This window comes from Anolis carolinensis, chromosome 2, assembly GCF_035594765.1.
Source record: "Anolis carolinensis isolate JA03-04 chromosome 2, rAnoCar3.1.pri, whole genome shotgun sequence".
Taxonomy (NCBI): domain Eukaryota; kingdom Metazoa; phylum Chordata; class Lepidosauria; order Squamata; family Dactyloidae; genus Anolis; species Anolis carolinensis.
In genome coordinates this window covers 102,460,097-102,484,067 of record NC_085842.1, presented here as the reverse complement: position 1 = coordinate 102,484,067, position 23,971 = coordinate 102,460,097, and the positions used below count along the sequence as shown (strand labels likewise).

General features: G+C 40.8%; 1 protein-coding gene and 1 long non-coding RNA gene across 5 annotated transcripts in view; one reads left to right on the top strand and one right to left on the bottom strand.

Annotated features, from left to right (window-relative positions):
- The window catches only part of spock1 (SPARC (osteonectin), cwcv and kazal like domains proteoglycan 1), an 862,727-nt gene that overhangs the window by 588,450 nt on the left and 250,306 nt on the right, over positions 1-23,971 (top strand). The gene's annotated exons all lie outside the window — the stretch shown is intronic.
- LOC134297108 (uncharacterized) overlaps positions 10,709-23,971 on the bottom strand; it is a 243,116-nt gene continuing 229,853 nt past the window's right edge. The window contains exon 2 of the long non-coding RNA XR_010003849.1: positions 10,709-11,313. This is a non-coding gene — a long non-coding RNA (uncharacterized LOC134297108). The remainder of the gene's footprint in view (positions 11,314-23,971) is intronic.

Below are 23,971 nucleotides of genomic sequence, written 5' to 3'. Positions count from 1 at the left end.
AACCCCCCTCTGGCTTCCTTTATCAGCCAGGATGGGCAGGGGTCTAGGATGCATGTGGTAGCCCTCACCTCTCCAAGCACCTTGTCCACGTCCTCAGGCTGAACCAATTGAAACGAATCCATCAAAATGGGACAAGCAGGTGCTCTTGCTACATCCTCGGAGACTGCCGTTAATATGGTGTCAAAGCTAGAACGGATCAAAGCGACTTTGTCCGCAAAGAACTGAGCAAATGCTTCACAGCGGGCTGCCGAGTTGTCAGGGATCCCGTCTTGGGGGGCGGGATATAACAAACCTCTGACAACTCGAAACAGCTCCGCCGGACGGTTCTTTGCGGACGCAATATTAGCTGCAAAGAAAACATTCTTTGCAGCATCTATTGCCGCGGCATATGCCCTAAGATAGAGACATAGCCGTGTTCGGTTTGGCTCGCTCGGCTTCGAACGCCACACACCCTCTAGTTCCCTCTTCTTTCGCTTCATCGCTGCCAGCTCCTCAGTGAACCAAGGAGATGGTTTAGCTCGGGTACTCAAGAGGGGACGTTCCGGAGCGATCGTGTCTATTGCCCTAGTCACCTCCTTGTTCCAGAGGGCGACCAGAGCATCGACAGGATCACCAGCCAAGGTGGCGGGAAATTCCCCAAGAGCCATCAGGAATCCATCCAGATCCATAAGCCTCCTAGGGCGGACCATTTTGGGTCCTCCACCCCTGCGGAGGTTGGGGGGCGCAGTGATTCTAAACCTGATCAGGTGATGGTCGGTCCATGGCAAAGGAGCGATGGTGAGCTCCTCCACACCGCCACCTTCCTACCCTCCCTGGCAGAAAACCAAGTCAAGTGTGTGCCCTGCTCTGTGGGTAGGGCCAGATACTAGTTGGGACAGCCCCATGGTTGCCATGGCGGCCATGAAGTCCTGAGCTGCACCAGAAGGAGTGGTCTCAGCATGGACATTGAAGTCCCCCAGCACAATGAGCCGTTGGGACTCCAGCGCCAGGCCAGAGACCATCCCTGCTAGCTCAGGCAGGGAGACTGTAGTGCAGCGGGGTGGTCGGTACACTAGCAGAATCCCTGAACTGTCCCGGCCCCCTACCCTCAGATGAGCACACTCAAACAAGGTAGACTGCGGGATGGGGCACCTGGTCAGGGGGATGGACTCCTTATAGACCACTGCAACCCCTCCTCCCCTCCCTCCAGATCTTGGTTGATGCTGCACGGCATAACCTGGTGGACAAAGCTGGGTGAGATTGCCCCCCCCCCCCAGCCTCATCCAACCAGGTCTCCGTTATGCACGCCAGGTCTGCCTGCTCATCCAGGATAAGATCCTGGATGATTGCAGCTTTACCATTGACAGACCTGGCGTTCAGCAGCACCACCTTCAGATTGGAGGGCCCGCCAACTTGGGCACCCAATTTTACTGTGTCAGGAGGCCGTTTTAAATCTACAAGCACTCTGTTGCTCACCCTAGGCCGAATTAGATTATGCCTCCCTTTCCCGTATTTTTAAATAACAATTATTGAGCACAGACATAACCCATGTAGGAGGTGACTCCTTGTCTTGAAAACCCATTTAAATAATTATATCGCATAGATTACTCGGGTTAGAAGGGCGGGGTAGAAATGTTGTAAATAAATAAATAAATAAATAAATTCAACTGGTCCTACTAATATATTTCCTCTGTGGTTTCAGATAATAATCTAATAATAATAATTTTATTTTTGTATGCCGCCTCCATCTCTCCGAAGGGACTCGGAGCGGCTTACATGGGGACGAGCTCAATCAACATCAAAACATCATAAAATAATCAATTCAAAACACATACATCATTACATAAAGTAGGATAATCAAAAGTTTAAAACAACATCTATATCTATATATATATATATAAAAGGATAAAAAAAATTCGGCCTAGGACAAAACAACAAAACTACACATCCCAGAAACACTAAACTTGGCAACACAACCCCTCATCCATGCCTCTACGTTCATACAACAAAAAGAAAAGAAAAATAAAGTCCTAATTAGAGGGAGAGGAATAATTGTTTTTTATCCAATTGCTGCCAGTTACAAGGCTAAACTCTGCCCACTTGGTCTCCTAGCAACCTACTCAGCCCAGGGAACAGGCACAGGTAGGCCTCAGGCCTCTTCCACACTGCCTATAAGATACAGATTATCTGATTTTAACTGGATTATATGGCAGTGTAGACTCAAGGCCCTTCCATATCTATATTACCCATTTATAATCTTATATTATCTGCTTTGAACTGGATTATCTTGAGTCCACACTGCCAGATAATTCACTTCAGTGTGTATTTTATACAGCTGTGTAGAAGGGGCCTCATATAATCCAGTTCTAAGAAGATAATATAAGATTATAAATATACAGTACAGTCTCACTTATCCAACATAAACAGGCTGGCAGAATGTTGGATAAGTGAATATGTTGGATAATAAGAAGGGATTCAGGAAAAGCTGATTAATCATCAAATTAGGTAATGATTATACAAATTAAGCACCAAACATCATGTTATACAACAAATTTGACAGAGAAAGTAGTTCAATGCTCAATAATGCTATGTTGTAATTACTGTATTTACAAATTTAGCACCAAAATATCACAATGAATTTAAAACATTGACTACAAAAACATTGACTACTAAAAGGCAGACTGCGTTGGATAATCCAGAACACTGGATAAGCGAATGTTGGATAAGTGAGATTCTACTGTAATATGAAATAATTACTGTGGTAATCCAGTCCAACCCAATTCTGCCATGGAGGACACAATCCAAGCACGCCCAACAGATGGCCACACAGCCTTTCAATAAGAAGAAGAGGAGGAGGAGGAGGAGGAGGAGGAGGAGAAGAAGAAGAAGAAGAAGAAGAAGAAGAAGAAGAAGAAGAAGAAGAAGAAGAAGAAGAAGAAGAAGAAGATCATACAATCATAAGGTTAGGAGACACCCCTAAGGATCATCCAGTTCAACTTCCTTCTACCATGCAGGACAACACAAACCAAGCACTCTTGATAGATGGCCACCCAAGATCTGCACAGTAATAATACAAATCGAATCATAGAATCAGACAGTTAGGAGAAACCCCTAAAGGCCATCCAGTCCAACCCAACTCTGCCATTGGACGATACAATCCAAGCACTCCCAACAGATGGCCAGCCAGCCTCTTTATAATAATAATAATAATAATAATAATAATAATAATAATAAGAAGAAGAAGAAGAAGAAGAAGAAGAAGAAGAAGAAGAAGAAGAAGAAGAATATCATACAATTCTAAGGTTAACAGATACCCCTAAGGATCATCCAGTTCAACTTCCTTATATCATGCAGGAGGACACAATCCAACCACTCCTGACAGATGGCCATCCAATATCTGCACAATAATAATACACATCGAATCATAGCATCAGACAGTTAGGAGACAGCCCTAAAGGCCATCCAGTCCAACCCAATTCTGTCATGCAGGACACAATCCAGGCACTCCCAACAGATGGCCATCCAGCCTCTCAATACTAATACTAATAATAATAAAAAACAACAACAACAACAACAACAACATCATACAATCCTAAGTTTTGGAGTGACCCCTAAGGATCATCCAGATCAACTTCCTTCTACCATACACAAGGGAGTTTATGGATCCTGATGGATTCCTGATGGCTCTTGGGATGATGCCTGACATGATGGCTGATGATCCTGTTGATGCCTTGGTTGATCTCTATAACACCGAGATAGCCAAGACGATGGACACAATCATCCCTGAGCGTCCCCTCTCAAGCCGGCTCCTTGGTTTTCTGAGGAGCTGGCATTGATGAAGAGGATGAGACGGAGGCTAGAGGTCGAATTATAGGATTCTGGAATACCTTCCTTATATAGATTCCCCAATAGTTCAACCAGGATTTATTTTTGCCTCATTAGGTATTGTGGCATCCTTGAATGTTATTAGGAGGTGTGAGGCAAGATTATAGTGGTCTCTATGGAGCCATATAATGGACATGATCTTAATTTCCGTAGGATGTTTCCTTAAAATCTGGGCCAAGGACGACTTGACCGTTTTCATCGAAATCCACTTACCCCTATTTACAAGTGAATCTGCTATATCAAAAGCCATTTTATTGGATTGCAAGATTCAATATTGTACTTGCAACTGGCTGTGTTGGTTTTCTATGTTAGGATTTAATCTTCTCAATTCCTCCTGTGCAACTTCCCCATGGTCCCATATATCTTTCCTTTTATGTAACTTTCTACCCTCTTATGAGCTCTCCCTGCTTCCCTCCATATGTAGATTTCCAGGATTTTGAAAAACAACCTCCCTTTTTTCCTCCAGCCCCTATCCCTCCTCTCCTCCCCTGCATGAACATTTGTCCTCCCTTTCACATAGAGTGTTATTATCTTCCATGTGCACAGTCTGTCTGCTGGGCTTTTAGCAATCAAAGAGACACCCGCAAATAGATCCCAGCATAGGAAAACCACGTATAAGAAATAGCCATTGATAGTTGGACTCTAAATTTCTATTTGGTTATAAAATGCTGTTAGAGCTTAACCATGTATGCTGAAGATTTGAAGTAGGTGCATCTTGGACTGGCCACTCCATAAATAAGTTAACTGACCAAGAGGGTTTTTGTTTTTATTTTTTGGGGAGGGGTTTGTGGGAGGACAATTCTGAGAACAGGATGCAAGATAGCCAGGCTTGGGATATCAGTATGCAAAGGGTTGTGTAGCACTTCTGAGATTAATTGAAAGAAGCAGTAGCAAAAGTTTTCATAGGTGCGGAGCTTGTCTCCACAGAGCCCAAATCCTGGACTCACCATGAAGTCTACTGCACATCTTTCTTGACTCTCTTGCAGCATATATGTGGCAGCTCCACTGTAAAGAGTGGAAATGGCTCAACAGCATAGCTCAGTAGACTGAAACTCAAGTCTGCGGAAGAGAAAACCAGACTAATAATTTACTTTAATTATGTAGTTCTTTATTTCATGAACAGCAAGTATCATAAAGCCATTAACATAATTACTATTTTACTTAAATGGCAAGATGGCAAAGAAAAGGAAAATTAAAGAAGGATTTGTCACTGTAATGATTAATACTTTTTGTATTCTCTGCAGCAAAATCTGTAAGGAAACCATTTTCATTGGTATGTGTTTTTAAAACTGAATTTTGATCAATCCGCTGAGAGGCAAAACCCTCATTTTTGATGCAGGATTTTAAAGTGTGCTTTAAAAAAAATAAACCAAATGCTTGGTTCTCAGATTGCTTCTCTTACCCTGCTTGTGACACTAGTTCTTTCAAGTTTATCAAAACACTGTGTTTCATTATTTACAACAGTGCAAGCTTGCTGACTGTTTTGATGATAATTTCCAACTAAGCTATTGAAAGATAGTCTTGTTTGTGATCAACACTCATGTTTGCTGCCCTTTCAGGCAATGTGTCACTGTTTTTCTCAATCAAATTGAACACAGGAAGCATTTCAGCCAGGCAAGAGTTTGAACAAAGAGATTTTAGTTTTTTAATAGAGTTGAACTAACAGTACTATGAGCTCATGTTCTAAGGAAGATCAATCACAGGCTAAAATCTGTCCTCCTGTCAGCTCCCAAATGAGCACTACAGTGTGCCACAATCAGAGAGCTGACAAACCGAATAATTAACAGTGCCAGCACAACCACAACAGTGCTTTGGATTTTCATGTATGGCACAAAATATTATGGAATCGACTGTTCTTTGTTATTCAAGGTTTGTTTTCAGATCTGTATTTTACCTTCTGCCATGATGTGCAATGCTTGTTATTATCCCCTTTGCGAAGAATTATGTCCAGAAGAGTGCATCAACCTGTATACATGTGTCACGAAGTAAAGACATGAGTACTGAATAAGCCAATTACTATCAACTGTTATGTCAGTTTGTTTCCAGCTTCACTTGAGTGGTTGTAAGAGCAATTACCAAAGAATATATTTAGGTGACATAAATAGACATTTGTCTTCTAACTCCATAAAACAGGCATCAAAATAAAACTACAAAGTGTAACCCTCCAATAGTTTCCCTCAAATTTCTTTTATATCTCTGCACCCAGGAGAATGCCATCAACATTACTTTATCAGGGTGGGAAAGGAATATGTACTACCTGCAGCATATCTCACAAGCATCTATTCTAGCAATTTTTGTGTAAGGTGATAGACTAATCTTTAAAGAGAAATCTCTTGAGTGACAGGGTTGCTGTGAATTTTCTGGGCTGTACGGCCGGAAAACTCACAGCAACCCAGTGATTCCAACCACAAAAGCTTTCAACAACACATCTTGAGTGACATTTCATTTGGTTCCATAGAGTTATATAACACAATAAGAGGAAACAGTGTAAATTACAGGATGGCCCTTGAAGAAGGAAGGCTAGCAATCTCAAAGGAGTATTCCTTGGAAAATGGTGAGTTTTAAATGGCAATCAGTGTCCTTCATTTTCATGCTCTCCTGTAACTTCTGTCAGTCAGAATAACAGATAATGTTACTGCCTATTCTTTTCTGAGTTCACTTCCTTTAGCATGTCTCAGTAATAATATACTGTCATTTCACTTAGTTTGTGCAATTTGTTTGTGTGATTAGGTTTTCAGTTTTATTCATACATGCAATATGTGTAATATTTTTGTGAAATTTTGTTTACAACAAAAGTTAAGTAGCAGAAAGTGAAACAATAACTTTGGACATTTATTTGTTAATGCTGAATATTAGCTATGAGCATATTAGTTTGTTGCTATTCACTCTAATAATTGGAATCATGTACCTAATTAATTATGCCCCCTACTTCATTACTTAAATTATTAGGAGATGCCTTGATAATTACAAAGAACTGAATGTAATCTATTGAATAAGGATGTGGATGAAAAGTAAAATCTGGTGTGTGGGAAAGGATGGGGAAGAGAGAAATGTATTTCACTTTATTTTCCAAGTTCTCAGAACTAGGTAAGCAGTAAGCACAGTGAATGAGTACAAAAGGTTTTATACCATGAATCAAGAGGAATATTGACAAACTGGAAGGAGGAGGGCGACTCAAATGATCAAAGATCTGGGAGACCATAGCTACAAGGAGTGGCTTAAAGAGCTGGGCATGTTTAACCTGCAGAAGAGAAGGTGGAGAGGAGACATGATTACCATGTATAAAATATGTGAAAAGGATGTAATAAGGAAGAAGGAGCAGGTTTGTTTTCTGCTACCCTGGAAACTAGAGTAGACTCCTCATTTAAAAAAAAATACAGTTGCTACTGATGTCAGATTTGTTTCCATTTATTCTTTGGCATAAAGGCTGGTTTGATTGCTTTATATAAGATACAGCAGAGCTTTTTTGGCAGATAGTGCTGTGTCTTGTTTTGGAGGATAGCAGCAAATATTATATTACAGATACATTATATTGCAGAAAAATATACATAAATATTGCATGAGAAGGAAAATGAACACTCTGCTATTGAAGATTTGGGTCCTGTAAATAAGGCATAAGGAGAGAGTTAACACCTGGCTTGCCATTTGGTCTGATACCTGTATCTGCAGTTTTATTTATTTATTTCGGGAATTTCTATGCTGCCTTTCTCCCAACAGATTCAAGGTGGCTCACAACATCATTAAAATAGACATTAAAATAGACAATGTGACATAAGCCAGACTATAAAACCAAGAAGGTTGCGAAGTTACATAAAACCAAAAAAAGTTACAGGGATGCTCCATAGCATCAGTCATCTTATAAATAATAAAAATTCAATTCAATTAAAATACTCCTAAAATTCCCGGATAGTCATTAAATGCTAGGATTCAATAAAACCAATTAAAAGCTTTTTTGAACACGAAAGTGTTCACTCCTTCCTAAACAACATAAGGGAGGGAGCTGATCTGATTTCTTCCGGCAGCTCATTCCAAATCTTCGGTGCTGCTACGGAAAAAGTGCCTTCTTTAGAGATTTTTAACAGTAGATCAGCTATGAGGTCTGTTCTTGCTGTTAAGTGATTTCTTTGGGTCTGGGCAGCTTCACTAAGTAAGTTCAGGTCTAGTTTTCATAATCTTTTGGGGTTTTACGTTACCTTAGAACCCGCATTTTCCCCCAGCTTACATTCATTTAAAATCTTTTGCATGTTTTGTTTTCAAAATGTATCATTTGTCTACTGTATACATTTCAAATACTACTAAAGCGTGTTTCTGCATATTTTTGAAACATGTATTTACACACAGCTTTGTGAATGCCCCATCTCCTCCAAATTCATTGTGTGCCTCATAAATGTCAAGATTTCAGAAACTAGATCATCCTTAAACAAACTAGTAAAATGTCGGCTAGACAAAACAAACAAACTAGTAAAATGTGGGCTAGACAAAACTACGGTTAGGTGGATCTGTAATTCGCTAAGCGAACGAACCCAAAGGGTGCTCACCAATGCGTCGTATTCATCATGGAAAGAAGTCACGAGTGGAGTGCCGCAGGGTTCCGTCCTGGGCCCGGTTCTGTTCAACATCTTTATTAACGACTTAGACGAAGGGTTAGAAGGCACGATCATCAAGTTTGCAGATGACACCAAACTGGGAGGGATAGCTAACACTCCAGAAGACAGGAGCAGAATTCAAAACGATCTTGACAGTCTAGAGGGATGGGCCGAAACTAACAAAATGAAGTTCAACAGGGACAAATGCAAAATACTTCACTTCGGCAGAAAAAATGGAATGCAAAGATACAGAATGGGGGATGAGGCCTGGCTCGACAGCAGTACATGTGAAAAAGATTTTGGAATCCTCATGGACAAAAAAGTTAAATATGAGCCTACAATGTGATGCGGCTGCTAAGAAAGCCAATGGGATTCTGGCCTGCATAAATAGAGGTATAGCGTCTAGATCCAGGGAAGTCATTCTCTCCCTCTATTCTGCCTTGGTCAGACCACACCTGGAATACTGTGTCCAATTCTGAGCACCGCAGTTGAAGGGAGATGTTGACAAGCTGGAAAGCGTCCAGAGGAGGGCAACTAAATTGATCAAAGGTCTGGAGAACAAGCCCTATGAGGAGCGGCTTAAAGAACTAGGCATGTTTAGCCTGCAGAAGAGAAGGCTGAGAGGAGACATGATAGCTATGTACAAATACGTGAAGGGAAGTCATAGGGAGGATGGAGCAAACTTGTTTTCTGCTGCCCTGCAGACTAGGACATGGAACAATGGCTTCAAACTACAGGAAAGGAGATTCCACCTAAACATTAGGAAGAACTTCCTCACTGTGAGAGCTGTTTAGCAGTGGAACTCTCTGCCCCGGAGTGTGGTGGAGGCTCCTTCTTTGGAGGCTTTTAAGCAGAGGCTGGATGGCCATCTGTCAGGGGTGCTTTGAATGTGATTTCCTGCTTCTTGGCAGGAGGTTGGACTGGATGGCCCATGAGGTCTCTTCCAACTCTACTAATCTATGATTTGGTGATTCTATGATTCTTAGTGATGCAAAATGTGTATTTCTATATTTACAATCATCCAGCAAAGTTCTTTGCCATCATATATTCAACTTGACCATGGCTTCATTTTCCCTTCAGTTCACCTCTTATGCAAAGACTGCAGATTTCCATGTGCAGCTCAAGACTGTTTTGAGACTCCCAGGGCCTATCAGTGCCCCTCCCAATTAAAAAGAAATCAAAACTAATGTCGCCTGCAATGTTCCCTACACTCCCTTGGGTATGTAGAGGGAATGGTATCTATTTTCCTAAAGCTGTCTGTTGAGAGCAGCAACAGCAGTAGCAGTAGCAACAGCTGGTCTATTGTATTTGTCATTATTCTTTCATTTGAAACTTTGCTGTTAGGATTCTTTTGTCATGCATTCAGAGAAATATGAAGACAGTTCCTTTTATTGTAAGGTATTATTATTGATATATGACTGTGATACTTTATGATACTACATCATGTTTCTAAAGCCTAAGTGCATTTCAACCAATTTTATCCAAGCAATAACACTTATTTTACTATGTTGATCCACTTTCTTCTTTTTTTATTATTATTGTATTCACTGTATTTTTAAAATGCTGCTCAGTATTTCATTTCATTGGTGGCAGAGTTCTCCTTTGCATGATATATTTTAAACAAAAATTGGATGGCTACATCCAATTGATGTGGGTGTCCTGCATTCATAGTATTGCTTTAGATTAGATGGACCATGGGGCCTCTTCCCACTCTGAATTTACTATTTTCTCTTAATAAGAAGCATATGGGCAAGTACTTTTTAAAATAAATCTAATTTTTATCTATATATTCTAACTATGGCCCCATCTACACTGCCATAAAACCCAGTTTAAACTGCATTATAATGGTCAATGTAGACTCATATAATTCAAATACGTTGAACTGGTCTACAATATTGGACTATGTTCTTTTTAATAAGTTTTAGCAGTGTTTTAATGTTTATGTTTTACTTGCCGGATATGTGTTGTATGGTATCGAATTGTGCCTCGATGTCCTCTGCTCTGAGTCCCCTTCGGGATTGAGAAGGGCAGGGCAGGATAAAAATATGGCAAATAATAAATAAATAAATAATAATATGGGTCTACACTGCCATATAATCCAGTTCAATGAAATAAATCTGCATTCTGAAACTGGATTATATGGCAGTGTAGATGGGGTCTATGTTGTATCCTGCCATTAGGTGAGGCAGGTAAAATTATTTGTTGTTGTTCTTGTTCATTTATCAAAAAGAGGCATATTGTCAAGAGTCAGACGCCAATTAGCGAACAAAAATAGAGTTTATTCAGCAGATAAGCCAAAAGGTAATGTTAACACAGAAAAAACCTTGAAACACTTCACTATCAGTGCTTCAAGAGCAGTTCAAACAAAAATATTCAGCAACACAAGCAGGTAAAAACAAAGCTAAACAAACTTAGTGCAAACTGCACTTTCTGAGTCCAAGCCCTGCCAGCCGGCTCTGTAGTTTTCAAAGGAACAGTTCCCAAAAGAAAACACCAAATTGGTCAGGAAACAAACAAACAAACTAAGAATGCAGTAGACTGCTTCCACAATGTGGATAAAGCCGAAGGCTCCAAAAGGATGGTGAAAAGACGTCGTCCGGGATTCCAAGGTCAGGTCAGGAGATAACAGCGGTGTCCAAAGAGCAAGCCGGGAGTCAAAAGCCGATAGTAGTCATCAATCACAGGGCGAAGGCAGTAGCAAGGTCAAATTCCGATCCAAGGTCTGAAGAGGGTGCAGTCATCCAAAACAGGTCCACGATAAGACACAGCGAGAGCCAAGCTAGGTGATAACAGCAGATTCAAATCATAGTCCAAGTCCAGTCTTCATGGAAACACAGAGATCCCAATGGCGCCTCAGCAACACCTTGCCACACGCAAAGTGCAGTGGCCAAACATTCCCATTTTATTCCCCTTCCTCCTGGGTGACCAAACACTCACACCCAAACACCAGGTGTCCCAAATCTACTCAGAGTCTGAGCTCCACACAGCTAGAGCTCGTGGATCTGGAGTACCTAGCAATTCGTCGGAGTCCCAATCATCCTGCCCACACTTAGCCCCATGAACACTTAAAGAACCATCCTCCCTTCTCCAAGCATCCCAATTGGGATCAGCTCCTGCAGAAACCCCAGGTTCAGAAGTATCCATAGACCCCAAATCCCCAGACATCTCCTGTGGCTGTGCCCATTCAGTGCCCGCTTCCCCAGCCACCACCTGTTCCTCAGCATCCATCTCCCCATCTGAATCTTCCTCAGAAGATCCCCCATATAGCTCTCTAAGTCGCTTCCTGCGCAACTCCTCCAGTGAACCCCCATCACGAGGGTTTTTTCTTCCTCTTCGAATTCCATCCCCATCAACCATAATCCCCGAAGGCGCAGTCACAACACATATCCAATTTGTTTATTTTTAAGGGATGGAGAAATCATTTAATTTGCATTTATTTTAATTTTTTGCTTTTTAATATTTAATAATATTCTAAAAATTTGTTATACATTCAACTGTCTTTCTTGTTCTTTTGTGTTTTATGTATGTGTATTTTTAATTATGCAGTATTTCACCGTTGGCTGTTTTTAAGCACAGGATGGATGGCCATCTCTAAGAAATGTTTACCTGTGCTTTTCTTGCTTCCATATCACTTTGGCTAGTTGGCCCTCAGGGTCCCTTCCAACCTTGAGTCTACTGAGTCCTACTTCCAATGAGGCACCAAAAACTTAAATTGCCACAGGCCAGCTGTATCCACCTCACAAGTTGCATAGCCTTCCTTGATGGCCTCTCCAAAGCCTCTGGGGGTTTGGGATGTAGGAGATAGCATATATTCCCTTGGTTTACTGGCTTCTTTCCTTATTTATTTATGTGCTGTTTTTCTCCCACATGACACCCAATATGTAGCTAAAATCAGTCGCCAAAATAGTATAGCTAGCATTAAAAATAAATATAAAGTTTTTAAAAGCATTAAACACAATCTACTGGAAAACATTAATATAATACAGTTAAAAGCATATCAAAGCCTACCTGTTGCATTTCCCCAACCTGTTAAAAGCTCCAATCAGTAACCAAGCCTTTTGGATCTGCTGAAGGCTTGGACTTGCCTAAGTTTCCAAAGGCAGTTTCAGTAACCACCTCATGATACCTCCAGCAGTGCTCCACTGGAGAATCTGGTGCCCCACACCCCGCATCACCCGGATCCAAGAGAGGGCAATCACATGGGGGAAAGCCTGAGCACACATGGTGCATGTGACTTCCCTCTGCCCCAGACTGTATGGCAATACGGGAGCTCTCATGCTGTTATTTCTCATTAAACCCTCTCACACTCTTGCAAACACTTTTGGCAACAGGTAAGGCAAACCATGGTATACATGCATCCTTGCTGCTTCCCTTTGACTTCAAACTCTTTACAATATGCCACAGACGTTTCACCTCATCATATGGGGCTAGATTCAGTTTGCCAATCTAGCCCTGGTCACCCACGGAGCCAGCCAGCTTCATTCACGCGACATCATGCCAGCTCAGTGGGTGCAGAGGGGCAGAACCGGTGTGCCGTTGCCACCCAGTCAACATGGAAGGCTTATATTGTACTCCAAGACAGGATACACCTCTGTACTTAACCACCACACTCTAGTTCAAGTTAAAACAGCACAGCAGTTTATTGAAGATTATATAAAAAGCAGTTCAGCAAAAATTGTAGAAATGTCATAATCTAAAATATAAAGCATGTCAGTAAAATTCAAGGCACAAGAGTTGTTTCAGAATCCAAGACAACCAGACACCCAGCATAGAATATTAAAAGGCATAAAAATCCAATAGAGAAATCCAGGAATAATCATTTAACTTGAAAGGCATGAAACATGAACTTAGAAATCCCATAGCAGGCCTAGCGAAGACTTGACCATGGGTGTTGTTTCCCAAACTCCAACATTGACCAGACTGCTAAAAAAGCCCTTTGGTCTTTCTAATATAGACAGAAAATCATGCCGTCTCCCCTGAGAAACTGATAAGGACTTTTTGGCTAACAAGCATTTTGACCTTTGCAAACTCTGCTGGGCAGCTCTGTGTTCACAAAACGTAAATCTCCTATCTATTGGCTCATTAGTCTGTCCATCTGCAATTTCCTCCTCTGTGCTCATCTCATCCTCTGACCTTGCTTCTCTAGCAGATAGCTTATCTACAACATTTGGGCCCTTTCTGGAATGTGGCCTTTACTAGCTACTAGAGACAGAGACCATTCAGTTTCAGGACTAAAAATTTCCTACTGACTCACAGGCCCAGTATCCCCATGATCTACTTCTTCAGTGCCATCAGGTTCAGACACAGTCAAAGGCTGAACTACAACAGCTTCCCATGTTGCCCAACCTATGGGGGAAAGCTGCTTGCACTATGTGCACTCCACGCTTCCCCCATGTGATTCTCCTGCTGGCAGGCAAGGCAAGGTTAGATGTGGGGTGCCAGATTCCCCACACCTCACAGCGAAACAGAACACCTGCACCACTACCTTCGGCCACTAGATATGTGAAGAGGTCCATAGATACTAGGCATGAGCGATTCATGAAAAAAATGATTCTAAACTTGCTTCTAAAGTAGGGGGCTCTGGCGCTTCGTTTCTGAAGTCATTTCTGAATTTTGAAGCAAAAAAATTCAAAACTTTCTGAAACTTCCGAAACTTCGTATGTACTTTGTTAATGGCGGGTGCGCATGTGCATAAAGGAAAACATTATTGTCAATGGGGAAAATTGAGGGGCCTCTCTCTCCCTCATTTTTTGAGATATCCTAATGAAATTTGCTACAGTGGTAGAACACATTTACAACTGTTAGTGCACCAGATTTCAGAACAGTTTCCTTATCCTTTGATTTTTTTTTTTTGTTTTATAGATTTTTATTGTGAAACCTCTTTTCCAGAAGTGATACATTAAAAAGTGGGGGAACAATCATAGGGATAGGAAAGTAGGAAAGGATAGGGCTACTCTATGGGTCTATCTACTCTATACTATATGTCTAGCACCAGGGATAATGGGGTACGGGGAATCTGGGGGAGGGATAAGGGGTATGTCTACTTCCAATCTCCTTCTTTGCGGCCTATTCTTTTCGCGTCTTTGATGTTCGCTGTGGCTTCCCCTTCTCTTACCTAGACCTTGTTTTATTTCATTCTTACATTCTCTTCTAGATCGTTATTATCATTTTCATTTTCCTCTGCAACATATATTTCTTTAATGGTGACCAATCTATTTTTTTGCATTTCACTCCTTGGAAGTGTTTTAATGTTTGGGTCAGTACATCCATATTCATAATATCCATTATCTTCAAAATCCATTCATCTATTGTGGGTTTCTCCTTTGATCTCTAGACGTTGGCATAATTGATCCTGGCCGCCGTTGATAGAAAATGAAAGAGTTTCTCTTCGTTTTCTACCATTTTATCATCAATTATTCCCAGCAGATAGTATTCTGGCTTCAATCGAATTTTTACCTTTAAGATTTTCTGTATCTCTTCATGAATCTCTGACCAGTATTTCTTAGCTGTTCTGCAGTTCCACCACATATGTATAAATGTCCCCGTTTTTTCTTCACATTTCCAACATTTGTCGCTCAGTTTTGGGTACATTTTCGCCAGTTTTTGAGGTGTAATGTACCACCTGTACATCATCTTGGTCTAATTTTCCTTTAAATCCTGTGTGTATGTCCATTTATTTCTATTTGTCCACATTTTTCCCAATCTTCTAACATTATCGTATGGCCTACATCCTTTGCCCACATGCTCATACAGTCTTTTACTCCTTCCGTCAGCGTTGACCATTCCAGAAGTTTATTGTATAATTTCGATATTATTTTCTTATCCGATTTCATAATTCTATCCCATGTTGTTTCATTTTCCTCAAAGCCAATCTTGTTATCCTGATTGAAGTACTCCTTTATTTGAAAGTATTGGAACCACGAAATCTCTTGGTCTATTTTCTTCATTTCTTCCTGTGATTTAAGTGTCCACTTCCTCTCTCTTTTTCTAATTATGTCATTATAAGTTAGCCAATTCCTTCTTGGAGTTTCTCTTCTGTGGCATGCCTCCAGGGGTGATATCCACCTTGGTGTTCTTGTGTAGAAATTTTGTTTGTATTTTTCCCATACTTTTATAAGGGCTGCTCTAATAAAATGGTTTCCAAATTTTTTTTCCAATTTCTTCTTATCATACCACATGTAGGCATGCCACCCTGTTCTCAGGTCGAATCCTTCCAAATTTAGCATCGATTTATCTTTTAGAGTTGCCCAGTCTTTAACCCAACCTAATGCACTTGCCTCATAGTATAGTTGTAGATCTGGAAGACCTAGACCTCCTCTTTTCTTTTTGTCCGTCAAATTTAGCATTTTTACCCTTGGTTTTTTCCCCTGCCAAATAAATTTGGATAGTTCAATGCTCCAATTTTTAAATATTTTATTATTTCTAATTATTGGGATTGTTCTGAATAAATAAAGCAGTTTTGGAAGGACGTTCATTTTAATTGTTGCAATTCTTCCTAGCAATGATAAGTTTAAGAAGGACCATTTTTTCAAGTCTTTCTGTATATTCTTCCAGATCTCTTCATAATTGTTTTTCAACAGTTGTGCATTTTTAGCCATGAGGTAGATTCCTAAGTATTTTATTTTCTTTGTGATCTCTAGTCCTGATACTTCCTGTAGTTTTTGTTGCTTTGTTTTAGACATATTTTTACTAAGATTTTTGTTTTTTCTTTGTTAATTTTAAAGCCCGCTATTCAACTATAGGTTTCTATTTTTTGCAGCCAATCGTTGATGTTTAAACTTGGATTTTCTATGATGCATACCACATCATCAGCAAATGCCCTTACCTTGTATATATCTTTTCTGATCTTTGTGCCTTGCAAGTTTTCATCCTCTCTTATAGAATTTAACAGGAGTTCCAGGACCATAATAAAGAGTAGTGGCGATAAGGGGCATCCTTGTCTTATACCTTTGCCAATCTTGATTTTGCTTCCTTCCTGCCCATTAACCGAAATTTTTGCCGTTTGTTCTTTATAGATTGATTTAATTCCATTGATAAAATAAAAGCCCATGTCCAATTCTCTTAATAAAATTTCAATACAGTCCCAATTCAAGTTATCGAAGGCTTTTTCCGCGTCCAGAAATATCAACGCCAGTTCTTTCTGATTGTTTGATTCGTAGTATTCGATTATGTCAAGTATTGTTCTTAAATTGTCCTTTGATTTTTGGTGAATTACATAGTTTTTATAATAAACCATTTTTAATAACTGCAGTAATCTGTTCCTTGTTTGAAAGACTTGTTTCCTGTTTCATTGGGATGTCTTTACTTTGAAAGTCATTGTACTACTTCAGAAACTTTGTTTTTGTGGCTGAAACTTTGTTAAATTGGTGGAGAGAGACTCAACAAACCATAATGTTCTATTTTATAGGACGATGTCCCTTGCTGTTTTTATGACAGAACCAATTAGGAAATGACATTTATCAACCAGGAACAGAAATCATAGCACCCCATCAAATCATTCCTGACAGATGGCCATCAGCCTCTGAATAAGGAAATCTGTTCCTGGTTTGAAAGTGTCTGGGTTTTCTGGGGCTGAGAGTGTGTGACTTGCCCAAGATCACTCAGTGGGTTTCCATGGCTGAGTGGGGAATGAAGCCACAATTGTAGGACAACTCTCAAACCACTACACCAGGAGTCCCCAAACTAAGGGCCGTTGGCCAGATATGGCTCTCCAATGCCATTTACCTGGCCCCTGTCCTAAATCTTAGACCAGGAGTCCCCAAATTAAGGCCTGTGGGCCAGATGCTGCCCTTCAAGGCGATTTACCTGGCCCCTGTCCTAAACTTTAGACCAGGAGTCCCCAAACTATGGCCCGGCCCGCAGGCCAGATGCAGCCCACCAATGCCATTTACCTGACCTCTGTCCCAAACTTTAGACTTAGGATTGACCTAAGTCTGAAATGACTTGAAGGCACACAAAAACAACAATCCTAATTTTGGACTATTTCACCACAGTCTGGCACCCCAACAGTCTGAGGGATTGTGAACCCCTGCACTACACTACACCATGCTATCCCTTTTGTTTTTTATGAATGCTCCCATGAAAAAATGAATGGGTGAACTACAATTCGCAAAAGTCTTGGGTCAACCTTCGCAAAATTCCCCTAGGATTCACAGCTGGTGTGTGCCAAGCTTGGTCCAGATCCATCACTTTTCTCCTTAGCCCAGATTATCTGCAGTGTGGACTCATATAATCCAGTTTAAATCAGATAATCTGGTATCAGATTCTGGGATATAGGGCAGTGTCAAACCTAGAAAGAAAAGTGGGGTGCCAATAATAATAATAATAATAATTATTATTATTATTATTATTATTGTGCGGTTTTCTGGCATTGTATATTTTTGCTGCTTCTGTGACTGTTCATTTGTATTTTGATTCCGTAGCCCACTTGTCGATGGATGTCCAGAATCAGCAGCATCCACCGCGGTCCTTTTTATCCTGGGCGACGACCGAGCCAGTATAGACTTCGTTTTGGTTTGATTCTCCATAGTGCTAATGGGTTAGGTGCACTTGGTTCCACTCCTCAGCTGAGGCCTCTCTGGCTTGGTTGGACCTGCAGGTAGTTACACTACTGCCAGCACAGCCCTCAGTCATCATTGGAGTGGTTAAGCCCACCCACCACGACAAGGTGGCACCTGCAAAAGGCCACCCTACTGGGATCTGCGTGCATCATCCGAAAATACATCACACAGTCCTAAATGCTTGGGAAGTGTTCGACTTGTGATTTTGTGATATGAAATCCAGCATGTCTATCTTGTTTGCTGTGTCATACAATATAATAATAATAATAATAATAATAATAATAATAATAATAATAATAATAATAATTTCTTCATGGATTTTGGCTCAAATATCTGATTAGTTTACATGGAAAAATGGCCCAACAATTCAATGAGATGCTGCAGAAAGGAAGTATCTGTGAATGGCTAACAACTGGAAGAACATATCTGATACAAAAGGATCTAGCAAAAGGAGCAGCACCAGGAAACTACAGACCAATAATGTGTCTGCCTACTATGTTTAAACTACTGACTGGCATCATACCTGACAGAATTCAAGACTATCTTAAAGAAAAAAACATCTTGCCAGATGAACAGAAAGGCAACCAACGGAAAAGCAGGGGCACAAAAGACCAGTTATTGATTGACAAAATGATTCTGGAGAACTGTAAAAGCCGAAAAGCTAATCTTCACATGGTGTGGATCGACTACAAAAAGGCCTTTGACTCACTCCCACACAGCTGGATCATCAAGTGCCTGGATGCCATTGGGATCAGTAAAAACATTGGCACCTTTATTGAAAACATGATGGAGCACTGGAAAACTGAACCGTTTGTTGGAAATGAAAGCTATAGACTTGTCAACATCAGAAGAGGAATTTTCCAGGGAGATTAATTGTCTCCTCTGCTTTTCATTATTGCCATGATCCCTCTGTCAACAATCTTACAAAAAAACAAATCTCGGCTATCAAACATCTAAGAAATCTCACAAAATTTCGCATCTGATGTACTTGGATGACCTGAAGCTGTATGGGAAAACGCAAACTGAATTCCATGGTTTGGATTATTGATGTTGCCATCCCAGGTGACAGTCGAATTGATGAAAAACAACTGGAAAATACTCAACCGTTATCAGGACCTCAAGATTGAACTTCAAAGACTCTGGCAGAAACCAGTACAGGTGGTCCCAGTGGTGATCGGCCCATTGGGTGCCGTGCCAAAAGATCTCAGCCGGCATTTGGAAACAATAGACATTGACAAAATTACGATCTGCCATCTTCAAAAGACCACCCTACTGGGATCTGCGTGCATCATCCGAAAATACGTCACACAGTCCTAAACGCTTGGAAGTGTTCGACTTGTGATTTTGTGATACGAAATCCAGCATATCTATCTTGTTTTCTGTGTCATACAACATTGTTGTGTCAATAATAATAATAATAACAACAACAACAACAGTACTCAATGAGAATAAAAGCTTCAGCGCTAACCCAGAAAATCAGAGGCTTTTCTAAATAAAACTTCAGACTAAAGACCTCATCACACTAGAGCTTGGATCCACTTGAAATCCACTTTAGGGAGGGGGCTTTAAACAGCTCAGCCAGACAGGCCCTTGGCCTCACCAAACTACAAACTTCAGAATTCTGCAAGAGGCAGAAACTGGATTTAAAGTGGATTCATGCTTTAGTGTGATGAGGCAGCAACACTTATCTATGATAAACCTCTTTCCATATAGCAAAAGTCTCTTTGAAGTGGGAAAGTATTAAGCAGAGAGCTGATTCACAGTCTCTCAGACTGTTGGGCAGGGGAGCAAACTGTAGTTTAAAAAAGTGAATGAAGATGTCTTATTTTTGTGAAAAAATATGGAAGAACAATACAATATTTAAAATGAGAAGCAATGTTAACCAACATAAACTTACCAGTATTTCAATGGGAAGTGTAGGCCTGCTTTTGGCTGATAAGATAGTCAAGTTAATTAGGATTGTTGTCATTGTTTGTCTTCAAGCTGATTCAGATTTAGGGCAACCCTAAGTCTAAAGTTAAGGGCAGGGGTCAGAGAAATGACCTTGGAGGGCCATATCCAGCCCATGGGCCTTAGTTTGAAGACTCCTCTTCTAACCAAAATAAAACTCTCAGGGCACTTTCAGGCAGTGTCAAAATCTATGTTTTAAATGAAAGGTAAAAACTTCTGGGACCTGACTGCAGGTCCCCACACCGACCTGGTAATCCCTGGATTGGGATGCCCTGTCTTCACAGGCTTCCTCCGTATTGGAACAAGATAGAGGGTGGGCGGGAGACATCCGGCAGATTTTTTTAATCCCTCCATTATGCGCTGGACTGTATGTGTGCACATAAAAATATCTTAATATACATATAAGCAGAACCCCATGTGTGCATGTGAGGTCCAGCGCTTAACGGAGAGAACTTCTTTTTCAAAAACTTCTGCTGGATTTCTCTCTTCCCCAAATTGTTAATTTAAGCTCTGTTTAGTTTAAATAAAGAGTTTCAGAGATTTCTAATTGCTTTCCACTTGCGCTTCCTTTGAGCCACCTGTGTGTCCATTTAACAACCCAATCAGCTGATTGCTGTTTCGTGTTTTTTAAAAGCACATGTGCACTGGACCGGTCTCCATAGGGGAAAAGGAACAAAAATAAGTGTTTTGCATGACTGCAGGAACCCGGCAACTTCTACATTTTAGAGCCTGTGTAGACGGTACCTCATAGGGACAGGAAAGGAAGTTATTGAATCTCAGAGGGCCGTACTGGTATGAGCACGATACAATATGTTACCTTGAAAAATTGTCTCACTTTCTATGGGTAGTAACCTGGTACTCGTAGTCAAGAAATTTGGAATCTACAAATAAAACTAGAAAATAGAATGTAACCTAAACCATAACAGAGTCATGAGATGCAAAATTGGGGTGTGAAACCAAACACCTTCTTCAGATAGCTGTCAAACATTATCCAGTGCAATTTAAAAATAGACTGCAGAGTAAAAGCAAGAACAAAATGGATCACACCATAACATGATGGTTTTAAGGCTTACAGGTGTCTGTATGTTTTCATTATACTTCTAACACTTTAATGGATGGAACACATTTAGCCTACACAATAACACATAATAAATAGAGTTCCCAAGTTTATTTTTTTCAACCCAACATATGTTTTCTTAATCATGCAAAAAGGCAAAGTTCAATCATGCAAAAAGGCATGTACATGAGAAAACTTCAGATCCAAATTTTTCTCTCTGCAACTACATCAATTGGTTGCCTGCATCACCGCTAACTGTTCCAGTGTGCCTTTATTAATTCATGCTCATGGATGAATTGTCACACACACATGGAGTATAGGATCAAAAGGACCTTACTAGAGGTATGAGGCACACAGAGTTTTATTCAAGTGAGGAATTGCTTGGAGAGGTTTAATCCATGTGCATACAGTACCTTACAATGTTGTATAAACAACTGTTTTCATAATCACACACAAGTACATCCATTATATATAAAAAGGAGCCAGAATCATGTACAACCTTTCACTCAATATGCATTTTCATGAACTTAGCTAAGTGGTTACTGAATTGCAAAGAAGCATAACAGGACACTAGCTAGAGTGCCTGATGCACACTGGAGTACCCAATGAGCATTGTGTCCACCTTCTACCTTGTATCAGCCTATATTCCTGCACATATGCTTCTCTTAAAGAAAGAAGGATATAAGATCTACCCATTGTAATCAACTCAGATAAACCAAGTCTATGGCTAGATTTAGATTTGCAATATGTAAACTCTTCCATATTCTCCATTCATGACTGCTCAGGTCAAACGCCCCAGCTATTGTGCTGCCACACTATTTCCTTCCCTCACTAAATCTTATCAGGAGAAGGAAAGAAACAGACTTTGGACCAATAGAGGGCAAACCTCCCCTGCCCCACCCAAAAAAATAAATACTGTAAATATGGTTTTAACTATTTATTTTAATTGTTCTTTGTTCAATTCTTTTTTAATGTTTATATGATGTAGGTTTGTAATTGAAATTTGTACTATTTTAGTGTTGTAAGACACTTTGAGTCTCATTTAAGAGAAGAAAGTGTGATAGTAATGATAATAACAACTATAATACTATAATAGAATCATAGAATTGTAGAGTAGGAAGAGACCTCACAGACCATCCAGTCTAACCCCCTGCAAGTAGCAGGAAAATCTCATTCAAAGCAACCCTGACAGATGGCCATCCAGCCTCTGCTTAAAAGCCTCCAAAGAAGGAGCCTCCACCACGCTCTGGGGCAGAGAGTTCCACTGCTGAACAGCTCTCACAGGAAGTTCTTCCTAATGTTCAGGTGGAATCTCCTTTCCTGTAGTTTGAAGCCATTGTTCCATGTCCTAGTCTGCAGGGCAGCAGAAAACAAGTTTGCTCCATCCTCCCTATGACTTCCCCTCACATATTTGTACATGGCTATCATGTCTCCTCTCAGCCTTCTCTTCTGCAGGCTAAACATGCCCAGCTCTTTAAACCGGGTCCTCACAGGGCTTGTTCTCCAGACCTTTGATGATTTTAGTCGCCCTACTCTGGACACTTTCCAGCTTGTCAACATCTCCCTTCAACTGTGGTGCCCAGAATTGGACACAGTATTCCAGGTGTGGCCTGACCAAAGCAGAATAGAGGGAGAGAATGACTTCCCTGGATCTAGATGCTATACCCCTATTTATGCAATCCAAAATCCCATTGGCTCTTTTCGCCGCCGCATCACATTGTAGGCTCATGTTTAACTTGTTGTCCACGAGGACTCCAAGGTCTTTTTCATACATACTGCTGTCAAGCCAGGCATCGTCTCCCATTCTGTATCTTTGCATTCCATTTTTTCCGCCGAAGTGAAGTATTTTGCATTTGTCCCTGTTGAACTTCATTTTGTTAGTTTCGACCCATCTCTCTAATCTGTCAAGATTGTTTTGAATTCTGCTCCTGTCTTCTGGAGTGTTAGCTATCCCTCTCAGTTTGGTGTCATCTGCAAACTTGATAATCGTGCCTTCTAATCCTTCATCTAAGTCGTTAATAAAAGTGCTGAACAGAACTGGGCCCAGGATGGAACCCTGCTTATGGCACTCCATTTGTCACTTCTTTCCAAAATGAAGAAGACAGATTGGTGAGCACCCTTTATAATAATAATATAATAAAACTTTATTTATACCCCGCCACCATCTCCCCAACGGGGACTCGGGGCGGCTTACATGGGGCCATGCCCAAGACAAAACAATATAACAAAATATAAAAACAACATATCATAATACAATTAAACAATACAAAAAATAACAATGTACAGTACAGAACAAAATCAAAAGCAACATAACATAACAAGGGCGGGCCGCATGAACACAAAGTTAAAACTCGGGGTAAGAAGAGATAAGAATAAAACCATGGGGAACAGGGACATGAGATAGTGAAACAGTCTAGAGGATAGATGTTGGGGGGAGTAACAAAGGAGGTATATGACAGTTACTCTCCGAAAGCACACCGGAAGAGCCATGTTTTTAAATCTTTCCTAAAGGCTAAAAGAGTGGGGGCTTGCCTGATCTCAATGGGCAGTGAGTTCCATAAACGGGGGGCCACAGCAGAAAAGGCCCTCTCCCTTATTCCCACAAGGCGGGCCTGAGATAAAGGCAGTGGCGACAGGAGGGCCTCCCCTGAAGATCGAAGAGCTCGGGCAGGTTTATGGTAGGAGATACGGTCACGAAGGTAGGTGGGTCCCAAACTGTTTAGGGCTTTATAAATGATGGTCTGCACCTTGAATTGGGACCGGAAAATGAATGGCAGCCAGTGGAGCTCCTTAAACAAGGGAGTAGATCTCTCCCTGTAACTCGCTCCCGTTATTAATCTGGCAGCCGAGGGTTGGACCAATTGTAATTTCCGGGCCGTCTTCAAGGGAAGCCCCACGTAGAGTGCATTACAGTAGTCCAGTCTAGAGGTAACTAAGGCGTGCACCACCGTGGT